Genomic DNA, 8,431 nt, shown 5'->3' on the forward strand with positions numbered 1-8,431 from the left:
GCTGCCTTTTAAGGGAGCATCCTAACTGAAATGTTACCTCATAAGGGACTGATTTGGCATAGACAGCTCATACGTGCCACACACATGTTGCTACACTAATGGCATGATAACTCTAATAAGCTTAAAAAATACATAATACACCAATATTGGGTAATTTAGTTGAAGTGTAATAAATTGTGTATGCAGTACTAATTATGTATGTTTTGGAATGAGTTGAGAAATTATATAAGTGCTATATAATTCCAAAAATTATTCCAAAATTAAGATTTTTACCAAGGCTGCATTTATTTGATATATATAAAAAAAACAAAAACATTTAAATTATTTTTAAATATATACTTTGTTTTGAAATATGCACTGCTAGCGCAATGCTCTACCACTGAGCCACAGGAACATTTACCTATATGTATATAGTATTTAAGTAAATATTGTAAAAATGTATTATTGCATTTTAATATAACTGCTTTTTATTTGAGTATACAGTATTTGTATATAATTGGAAAAAAATATAAAATGTAAAATGCATACTTCATATTTTTATATTATGTATTAAATACATATTTGATCATATTTAAGTAAATATTGTAAAATATTATTACAATGTAAAATGATTTCTAATTAAATATATTTTAAAATATGAAATGAAGAATGTATATATATTAAAATTAAGTGTATAATACAAAATAATATGTAATTTACTATATACAGAAAATATGTAATATATATTTGTAATAATTTCTTTCGACTCATCCCACAATGCCAGAATGCCTTTTATTATTTATTTATTTATTTATTCCAAAACCTAAGGTGCTGCCTATTTAAATACTATCTAAATAAGCAGCACCTAAGGTTTTGGAACAGAGCTTTTGTTGCATACATACACAAGAATATTAAAAACACTTTAGATTTTTTGGTGAGGCCATGGCCTTTTTAAACTACTTCTTGATGTGGAATAAGTTTGAACGTGTTCCTCAAGAGATTCTCGTGTTCTTGCGATGTTCCCGAAGTTCTGCAACCTCGCAAGTTCCCTTTTCATCCTCGTTTTAACCGTACCTCGCTGACGCGGGCCATATTCCCAATCTCTGCGCTCCAGATACATTTATTTTTGTCTCGGATTAGGAATATCTCTTTCTGTCGCACATGTGCACGCGTTGGGTAGGAATAAAAGAGATTTGGGCTCTGACAGGTGGCCCTAGCTGGTGTCGCCGGGCTCTCAGGGGCCCTCCGGAGATCGGGTAATTGCGAGGGGTTGGACTCGGTTCGGTGTCACACAGGTGGCGTGAAACGCAGCCGCTCAGCTCACCTGAAATATTCACATTCTTCCAGCAGCTCGGCTGTGATCTCCCCTTGCAATCAGCAGGGGAGCGGCGGGAGGAAGAGAAACAGAGCAAACAACAGGAAAAAGGAGCACACCTGAGAAACAAACAGATTGACATTTCTTAAGAGAGAATAAACAATGGCAGCTTATCCGTGTTATCCACTGCTTGCCATTTTTCACCCCCACCTCCGTCGATTTCTTCTGGAAAGTGGGCCAGTGTTGCTCTTTTTGTGTGCGTGTCGTTGAGACTTTGTGGAGGTAAACTCCTGCTCCGACTGATTTGGTGCCGTTTGTTATGGATTGTCAAGTCACTGGCCCCCATTTATATCGCTCTTTTTAACACAGTTATATTTACTCCACAATAAATTTTACCCAGACACTTCCCACTTTTTTTTTTTTTTAGCCACACAGTGATTTTTCAATAGTCTTGTGTTCTTGACTCTTGCTTAATAAACCACAGCGTGTCAGAATAAACAAACACACAGCAGAAAACATCACTTATGCTGTGAAATCTGCACAGGTTCATCCAGGCCAGTGTTTTTTTTTTTTTTTTTTTGGTCTGCCATTGGTCAGAAAAATAAATAATCCCATTCCAAAATAATGCTAATCAGGATGTTCAAACAAACGTAAATGTTTTTCTCTCTTTTTAACACCGTTATATTTACTCTCCAATAAATTTTACTGAGACGCTTCCCACTTTTTTTTTTTTAGCCACACAGTGTTTTTTCATCAGTCTTGCATTCTTGACTCTTGCTTAATAAACCACGTCGTGTCAGAATAAACAAACAAATAGCAGAAAACATCACTTATTCTGTGAAATCTGCACGGGTTCATCCAGGCCAGTGTTTATTTGATTTTATTTTTTTATTTCATGCCAGTAAATGCACGACCGCAAAGTCGGCGGTTGTGTGAGATAATGGCTGGTCTGATTGTAACCACAAAGTGGAGTGTGAAAGAACAATGAGCCATTATGATGATGATAAATAATGTGGTCTCATTTGGACGTTCATTTAGACGTACGTTTGCACGGAGCAGTTTGCTGCGCTAATTGGAAGCAACTTTAAATCGTGAATGTTGAAGAATGAACTGCTTTGAGTGATAGATGGACAAAGAAAGTGCTAAATAGAAAGGATAAATACCTGTTTGATTTAAAGTACTGATTTAGGAAGAAAAAAATCATAGCATGTATAAGACATGAAACCTAATCTAAGCAAAGGTGAGGGTGTTTGCTTTGTTAAATGCTTTGATATTTGTCGATGGCAGCCTTTTTGTTAAAGAATTGTGTAAAATACATTTTCCTAAGTGTGTAATGTCTGCATTTTTAGCATTATCAGACAAAATTGCAAAAGTAATTGTTATCAGGCAGGTGTCTTTGACACTTTTCCTGTCTGTTTTGAAAGTGTCATAGTGTTTTTTGGTGCAGTCAACCTAGGAATTACTTACACTTTTCTCTGCAGTTAAGCATAATCCGTATTTTTCACATCCAGAAAAATTACACACTTCATCCGTAATGTGCAGAGACAACTGTAAGTAAGCCACTAAGCCACTGGAGTACAGGGCACTGCTGGAGCTGAAGGCAGTAAAAAGTGCTTCGTGAAATTCTGCTTAGATTTAAACATTTCAATTGACAAAAAATGGGTAAGATTAAAATAAAACATCTCTGTTGTCTTTTTGGTGTGCAATACATGAATATTTTTTTTGCATTAACTAAAACTGGACTGTGCTTTCTAGTTTGCATGAAACGGTAAGGTTTTATTAGGTGTTATTTTGTATTTTCGAAGTTATCATGGTGCTAAACTAATGGCGCGATTACTCTAATAAGCATAAAATACATAATGCTCTAATAAGCATAAAATACATAATGCACCAATACTAGGGATTTAGTAGAAATAGAGTCAAAAATAGTACATAAATAGTATGTACACACATACAACACACATATAGAGATGTATGTTTGCATGCTATCAACAGGAGTGCATTATTTTCAGGTGAAATCCACAGAATAAGTCAAATTAAATTAATGTGATCTTGTCAAAATGAATGTAGAGTTCTACTTGTCTACTTGACCTAGTGCAAGTTCACTCTTGGAAAAAAGGTATGAAAAGTGGTACCTTTTAAAAGGTACTAAAATGCACCTTTTAGGGGTAAATAAGTTACAAATCTTTACCGTTTGAAAGTGTGCCGCCGCTCCAGTGACAGCTTTTGTACCTTTTTTTCTGAGAGTGTTCAGATAAATGTATTCAGAAAATTCATTTTACCAAGTTAAACCAATCTGTTCTGCATTTCTGCCTGGCACTGAAATTACTGGTCTCCTGTAAAAATAAGTTGCTCAAATGCAGCTCTTACTATGAGCAGTAGGTGGACCGTTTTTCAATCCTTTAAATGACTAGGGGTCTCAAAAGTGTCTCTATAACGAGTCAATATTTTCAGTCCCCTGCTGAGGTGCAACTTTGGTTTAAAACCCTCTGATAGATGCTTGAGGGGTTTTATTCCAAAGCGACAGAACTGCCTGTACTTCTTCTTTTCAAACGTGTCCTTGCTTACAGAGCACAATCTCCGAACTGCGCTTTTCCCGACAGATGAAGCGGTTCCGAACAGTACGTGTGCTTTAGACAAGGTGTTGACGGATTGCGGCATGCTAGGTGCTAAAACTCCTAAATGAAGTGCAGCGTGACAACTAAATCCAGACGACGTGAGTCACACCTTCCCCGATCATTGTAACGCTCGTGCTTGTCTTAAGAGCTGCCGTGTTGTCTGCGGAGAGCCGGCTGATGGTTTGGGATTAATTATTCACAATCATTTCTCAGCCTCTGCTGGCAGGTTTAAGATGTGATATTCAGAGACAGTGACCGCTAAATTCACACGCCTCAACAAAACATTTTAACTCTGTGATGCTCAATTGTGTGTTGTGCATTGTGCAACCAATATCACATTTTACAGCATGATTAATCAGTTTAATTGAAATATATCTTTTGATGTCACCATGAATTATAAATTATTTGCTGGACTTTGTAATATGCGCAAGTTGTGCACTGCTTGATCAATAAATTTCATTGCACAGTAGTTGATTTTTCATAACTTGAGACTTAATACAGGTTTTGGTTACGTTTCAACTAACTGAAGCGCTAACCATTTGATGAGAAATGTTTGAGGATATATTTAAGGTATAGTTGACCTGAAAATGAAAATTGTATCATCATTTACTCTTCCTCAAGGTGTATGAGTTTCTTTCTTCTGTTGAACACGGAAGAAGATATTTTTAAAGAGGGTAATGAAACAGTTGCCGGTAGCCATTGACTTCCATAGTATTTTTTTCCATACTATAGAAGTCAATGGCTACCTGCAGCTGTTTGGTTACCGACATTCTTCAAAATATTTTCTTTTGTGCTCAACAGAAGAAAGACACATTCAGATTTGCCACAACTTGAGCGTGAGAAAATGACAGAATTTTCATTTTTGGGTGAACTATCCCTTTAAGAAATCTCTGACTTTTCTTGTGTCAAATCTGAGCACAGTTTGAGACGTCACTTCCAAACCACTGGAGGAGACGCGTGTGAGATTACTGCTCACTGCTTTATCTCAATTCTTCCTAGGAGAAACAATTGAGATATTAAAAAGATCCCATTTGGGATTTTTCTCTCCTATGGGTAAACAAATGAAACCAGGGGAGCTGACGCGCATGGCAGCTCTGAGCACGGCCAGCGGGCCACTTTCCTCTTTCCTGTCCAAGTCAGGGCAGATAACGGCTCATCTTCCATCTCTGCCATGGACACCCGCCAGAAACAGCCCTATCCTGGATCTCTCCCAAACAAACAAACAAAAAAAAATGCAGAGAGAAGTGCTGTTGTTTTTGTCCGTGTCGGGGGGTTTGAGGGGGTGGGGTTGGTGCCAGTATTAATGCGGGGGCCAGACTAGACTCCAGCGATGGGCTGTATTGATTGTGTTGATTTGATTCATTGATCGATCTCTCCTCTCGAATGTGGCGTCTGAGAAGCGGCACTAATCTGAAACGGCTAAGGACAAATCTTCTGCCTTACACACAAACCGAGGAGATAAGAAAACATATGAAAAGAAACTGCACTTATCTAAATCATAGACTAGCCCTTCTGCTGTCCCTCGCTGCGGCCATTGTGTGTGTGTGTGTGTTGAATGCATGGTGCATAATTTGACCTTTTCTTTCTACACTGATGTTTATATTTGTGTGTCTCTTTATGTCTGTGTTGTGTAGATATAATTTTTCCTGTATAATGGCCATGCAGGGTTGCATGCATCTGTGATGGCCCTGTAGATGCTTTTTCTTTTTTTCTTTTTTTTCTTTTTTTACACATCTGCATAGGTAGGTAGTTGTTTCATTTTTGTATAACATGCATGCTGGGTTGCATATGTGCATGCAACTAGGTTACAGTTATTATATTGTTTCTATAATATGCATGCATGTTTGCTTATCTGCATGCTTAGGTAAAGCTATAGATAGCATTTTTGTATATCATGCATGTGGAGTTGTATATCTGCATGCATAGATAATGGTCATATAGATGTAATTTTTTGTATAAAGTGCATGCAGGGATACATATCTGCATGCACAGATAATAGTTCTGCATATAGAATTTATTTACATGCACATGCAGGGTTGCATATGTGCATACATAGGTAATAGTCATGTAGATATTGTATTGTATAACATGCATGCAGGGTTGTGTATCTGCATACATAGGTAATGGTCCTGTAGATGTTATTTTGTTGTATAATGTGCATGCAGGGTTATATATCTGCATGCCTAGGTAATGATCATGTTGATATTTTTTGTATAACACACATGCAGGTGTATCTGCATGCATAGATCTGCATGGCCTTTTTGTTTTGTTTTTTTTGTATAAACTCATGTATACAGATATGCAACCTTGCATGCAATGATCCTGTAAACCTCATTTTTTTGTATAATTTGCATGCAAGGTTGCATATCTGCATGCACAGGTAACGGCCCTTGTCTGTTTGAATCTTTTGTGTTTCTGTGATCGTGTTTTGAATGTGTGATGCATAGTTGTATTATTCTCTTTCTCCACTGATGTATATATTTGTGTTTCTCTGTGTGTCAATATTCTTTAGATATAATTTGGTTGTATAACGTGCATGCAGGGTTGCATATTTACATGCATAGGTAATGGTCTCCGTCTGCGTGAACCTTTTGTGTTTTTTTTATGAGCGTGTGTGTGTGTGTGTGTGTGTGTGTGTGCAGCAGGGTTTGAGAGCAAAGCCTGCAGCATCGATTACCATTATAACAAACAGCCGAGCCCAGAACGTCTGATTATTTTTAGACAAAGATTCTGTGCTCTCAGCAGCAATTCTGCTGATGCTGTCACACTCACAGACATCTGCCTATGATTGCAATTAGGGATACAAAAAGAAAAATAATACCTCCATCTGCATTTTCCCCCCCTTTTTTCCCATAGCCACCCACTTTTTTGCAGTTCATTTCTGCTGTCCAAACACTCTGGCTCAATGGTTGAGAACTCTCTTGTTTTTCCCACGTCAACTTTCTCTCTTCCCAGCTGTCATCAGCGAGAGGTGCCATAGAGTCTGTGCTAATCGATGGTAAAGATTTTTTCGAGCTCTATAGTGAATCTGAAGGTTATATCTTCGTGTTCTAACAGTCTGTGTATTTACAGTACACATTTTCATTTATGGCCCTTCATTACTTGTCTGGTTATTACAGACGACAAGCTCTCAGATGTGATTTAGTTAACCCCTAGTTATCTTTTGTTGTCTTTTTGGTGCTTTTATATATCTCGGCCACTCGTAGACATGTTCGATTCAATGTCAAGTTCAACCGTTAACGACGTTGCATATCCAAATGGGTGGCTCTATGGAGCTGGACGACTGCACGTGAACGGAAACGCCTCAGCCAATCAGTTTTCCTCACTGGGTTGTCTGACAGATGCTGGCCTCAGCAGGCTGGTTTAACTTAGCTCCGCCCCCGAGTGGTTCATCCCGCCCCCTGTGACATTGGCAGAGCTTCCCAGAGGCAAACTCATCAATTACAGACGGATGTTTGACTGGCACAGGCGTAATGACAGGGGCTCAATATTGACCCAGCTGCCCACCACATCCTGAAAATATTAAAAGTACCATTCTGGCAGCGAGAACGATCCTGAACTAAATGAAGGTTAATGTTTTGGCGTGTGATGTGCTTATTGAACCAATCGGATAAGAGTAAATGGAGAGTCAGCGAGAGCCTCATTTGATTGGCTACAAAAAGGTGGTGGACCCGCCCTCCCCCTCACACTTGTAAAACTCAGTTAGTGAGAGAATCGTGCCAAAATTGTAAGCGCAGAGAAAAGAAAGATGGAGCTGTACATATCGGTTTATTTCGGGAACTTTTTGCCCCACATGCACGACAAGTCTCAACAGTATTTGTTACACATACAGATTGGTTCTATGCAGTCAATCCGTTTTGCAGTTTTTTAAACTGTTGTTTTCGCTTGCAAATCACTGTTCACAGGCTTGCAGTACTTTTGACTGTATTTTAGCAAAAACAAAGTGCCAAAAGTGTAAGCGCGGAAAAATGGAAGTCAGAAGAATGCAGATCATATTTATTTTGCGTTAGCATGAAGCTGCAGTTTCACAATACATGAATTACACTTACGAGCAATGTTCCCTTTAATTTTTTTTTCTTGCTGAGCAAAACTTTTCTCTATTGGGCGGACATTTTGGCCACCTGAGCAAAAACATTCTTTATACCAGACCTGTACAGAGCGCACACAAAAAAAGTATGTAACTTTTAACTTTAATGTGCTATTTGTCTTTAATTTGACCCGTGACTAAATGATGTACATTTTAGGTTACCTGAGAATTTATTTTTTATTTTTTTATTTTATTTTTTCTTTTTTTTACAGTATAATACACTGCCATTCAAAAGTTTGGGATCAATAATGTTTATTAAAGAAGTTTCTTATGCTCATCAATGCTGTATCTATTTGATAAAAATACTGAATATTATTTCACAAAATAATATTGTGAAAAGTTTTCTATTTTAATATACTTTAAAATATAATTTATTTCTGTGATCAAAGCTGTATTTTCAGCATCATTACTCCAGTCTTCAGTGTCACATGA

The sequence above is a fragment of the Sinocyclocheilus anshuiensis genome, unplaced genomic scaffold (assembly GCF_001515605.1).
Source record: "Sinocyclocheilus anshuiensis isolate Anshui unplaced genomic scaffold, SAMN03320099.WGS_v1.1 scaffold714, whole genome shotgun sequence".
Lineage (NCBI taxonomy): Eukaryota > Metazoa > Chordata > Actinopteri > Cypriniformes > Cyprinidae > Sinocyclocheilus > Sinocyclocheilus anshuiensis.